This window comes from Lethenteron reissneri, chromosome 20 (assembly GCF_015708825.2).
Source record: "Lethenteron reissneri isolate LAM-NWPU_2019-01 chromosome 20, ASM1570882v1, whole genome shotgun sequence".
NCBI lineage: Eukaryota > Metazoa > Chordata > Hyperoartia > Petromyzontiformes > Petromyzontidae > Lethenteron > Lethenteron reissneri.
Window position 1 is genome coordinate 1,874,630 of NC_083798.1, and position 3,814 is coordinate 1,878,443.

The 3,814-nt window shown below is 48.2% G+C and overlaps 1 protein-coding gene across 1 annotated transcript in view; it reads left to right on the plus strand.

Annotated features, from left to right (window-relative positions):
• The first annotated feature begins 733 nt into the window (after positions 1–733).
• The window catches only part of LOC133344482 (uncharacterized), a 46,872-nt gene continuing 43,791 nt past the window's right edge, over positions 734–3,814 (plus strand). The window contains exon 1 of the mRNA XM_061554457.1: positions 734–869. The gene's annotated coding sequence lies outside the window, so the exon portion shown is untranslated. The remainder of the gene's footprint in view (positions 870–3,814) is intronic.

Genomic DNA, 3,814 nt, shown 5'->3' on the forward strand with positions numbered 1-3,814 from the left:
TTGCAACTGGGATAATCTGGCGCACAAACAAACAGGGTGGCCACGAAGGCCCTTTGGCAAGTTGGGGTTCCGGCGCATTATGCCCTCGCAATGCTGGACATATTTCATTCAGGAATTCAGTGGACGATGGGTTGGGAGAGGATCTGATACGACGTAGCCCAAGACCTGACGTGAAGAATAGCTCACACTGATGATTGACAAACATCGTGGAAACTCAGAGCAGCTGAGTCAAGAATCCGCTCCGCGTGCTGAGAATGGAGAGCAACACACAAATACTCCCCGCGTAGCCGTCAACAGTAGCCACTCTGAAGACTGGCATAGCAGAGGGCGTGGGTGGCCAGCACCACGCCCGGCCGCCTTTGCATCCCTGGTGGCGAAGTTTACACACCGTAGCAGGTATTATTTTAAGGCTGAGCCGACCTAGGGGAGGTCGAGGATCGGTTCAGACAATCGTCGCTGGTGTTGGCTGTGAGCGGGAATCGAACCCGGGTCACCAGGTTCATAGCGCAGCGCGGCGCTAACCGCTACACCACCGCTCCCCACACACACACACACACCCCCACGCACGCACGCACGCTCACGCGTACAGGTGCGGCCACGAGGCTTCCGTGGTCTCCACGTCACGCGCACGGGACCTGTCCCCCCGCAAGGATGGAGTGGGGTGGGAGGCGGGGTGGGGTGGGGGCATCGCGCACAACACCTGGGCCGAGACCCCCACGCGCTCACTCGACCACAGGTGCGGGCAGCACGATGCGAGCACGGCGAGTGTGACTGCGAGAGCGTGGTGGACACAGAGCACACAGAGCACTCACTCACTCACACACTCACTCAATCTCAGCGAGGGAGAGACGTCTACCGCGCCGCGTGAGGTGAGATGCTCATACACACGGCGACGTTGCGCCGTCGCTGTGGCGTTGCAGATGAATTCATTTTGGTGGTAAAGGGCGAGTCGCGTCGGTGAGCGAATGTGAACTGCTCGGGCAGGTTTGTTGCAGAGTCGAGATGTCACGCGTGCGCCTGTGGGTTGTAGCTGCCCGTGCAACAGAGGAGGCGATTGCAATTGATTTCAGCGCGCCTATGATGTCGCTGGTCATAAGCGCGCATTATCATGTTTTTATTGTCATCTTCAAAGTCTCTCTCGGTAGTCCATGCCAGGTAGTCTTTGTTTTTGATGAGAGGAAAATATAGTTGGGTTGACAGTCCTTGTAGATAGATGCTGCATTTTAAATGAACGTTGTAAATATCTTCTAATGCACAACGGTAATTGTACTTGACGGCTTCATTTATATCTGAGTACGTGATGATTTATTTTAGGGTTACTCACGGGCAATGAAAGGTTACGTTTCTTAGCTTTCTTACTCTGTTGTGTTTTTTTACATCGTATGTCATCATCGACACGGCGTGAGGGGGGCCTGTAGCCAACAATTAAACTCAACACACTCGTTAATAACACTGCCTTAAAATAATATATAATCGGTGACGTTTCAGGCAATGTCCCTTCTATACAGCACTTCGGGAGGCAAGAGTGGTACCCACCTCTCTGGCACCCATCCCTCTGTCCTCTATGTGCTGTGAAGAAGGATCATTGCCTAAAACGTCACCGAGTGTATACTTTTCATATTTAAGATGTATTCACAAATATGTGTAGATTGGTTTTGTTATGTGCTTATGCACCACTGCCAATTCAGTATCACCAAATAGTATGTTTTACCCAACAATGAATTGACAAAATATTTACTCAGGCACACACCATTTAGACTAGAGTTAACATCAGTTGACATATACACAGGTAAAAATAAAACCGGCCTTGGAATAGGATTTTGCAATGCGGGTTGACTTGAAAACACATTTTGAGATGGATCTTACCGCAAACATTACTCTAACCCACATTCAAAATCTAAGTTCGCACCGCCACCACCAACTCAATACGATTAAGCGAATCCCACACTTAAGAGACCTTGCAGTACGGCACCAATAGACGCGGAATATCCCTAATACAGGTTGGTTTTGGGTTAGATCGTGTTAATATATATTAATTTGTCGTTAACGGTATTGGTCGCGAAAGCCTACGTGTTAGACTAACGTGGAATATGTCTCGGCTTCAACTGGACGGCCCAAAGAGTTAATAAGCACGGCCGTTAATTATTTAACGCGTGAGATGTTAACTCCCTCGCCTGGTCTACAGGAGGTCGTGTGTTAAATCCCGACCCTGACGCCTGCTGAGTATTTGGAGTTTGCGTGTCTCTCTCTCATCATCATCACGATGTCTAGGAGATGTTAACTCCCTCGCCTGGTATACAGGGGTCGTGGGTTAAATCCCGACCCTGACGCCTGCTGTGTATTTGGAGTGTGCGTGTTCTCCACGTGGTCACGTACAATTTTCTCTGGGTCCTCCGGGTTTCCCCTCCACATTTTTCAACGTGCGTTTAGAGTATTTGGCTGATATACATTTCCACGTGATAAGCCACTTCGTTGAGCTATCATTTGTGGCCGGGTCGCTTCTGAAATACAGCTGTATAGCTTAGTGGGCCTTACCTGGTAACCTTTACAAGTTTCGTTTTTAGTTTAGTTTATAGTGAGTTTTGTTTGAGTAAACCGATTAACTTAAAAACAAGTCAAACGGTGCCGTTAGGAAACGCTAACCTGCCGACATGCGCTGCCCATTCCTGACATCCCAAATTCTAAACGTGCCGGTGTACAGCGGACGTTCCGTGTCGTACAAACCCACGTGGGTGCAAGTGCGATGTGTACGCACCACAGCAGCCTTCTCAATGTGACGTGCATGGGCAAAGCGACTCGCGTTAGCACAGTTGGCTTTGTACATGTGCGAAACAAGTTCAAGATACGGTGTGAAACAAGTTCAACACACGTCCACACAATGCGTGGAGTAGCCAGCCGGTGGCGTGAGACTGACTGCATGCCCGCAGCTTTGTAGAAGCTACAACACGCATGCCACACAGTGCAGGGTTGTTAAGACAAAAGACGGCCTCGGAGCCATGAGGTTCGTACTGGTTCATCACGAGGTTCACGTTCTACGGATGACTTTCCGAAATGCGAACTAATGTCCCCGAATCGTCCCAATAGCGACTAGAGATTGACTAATGACAGGGTTGAGGCCGGGTTTGCCAGCGTGAACAACGCGGTGAACTTGAGAAATCTGGCTGTCGCCTGATGAAGCTAGTTGTAATTACTGGCGAAACGTCGTACTCAGATTGTAAATGATGTGGTTTGACTTTCCAACACACCGGTTAGTGCTGTACTAGTATACTACACACTATACACTACATTATACACTACACTATACACTACACTATACACTACACTAGTGCTGTACTAGTGACGAATTGGCACGTTCGGTTTACGTGACAACCCTTACTAGTTGGCTGTGTCGGGTGGTGGGGGGTTTAACGACACATTTATATATTTACAGGATCTAACCCAACACAAACTATATTATTAAGTATGATATTCGTCGCGAAAGCCTATAACCACTACGTATTAAACTGAACTTGAGAGGTCGACAAGAGACCGATAAACATTTGAAGAATGCAGTGTACACAAAATTTGTCAAAGCAATCGAATGCTCGTGTTATTTTCTTGAAATCCTAACATTAAACATGTTCACAGTTTAAAAACTCTCTTGGACACCCCTCTGGTGTAAAAAAATCAGTGCGAAAATGTACACTTTGTAATGATACTTTTCTTTGTGCTATATAAAACATATTCTCTTTCATGCCGGGGCGTGGGTGAGCAGCGCTTCACAAGCGGCTTAGATTACACACCTCAGTGGCTGTCGCAATCACAGCCATACACA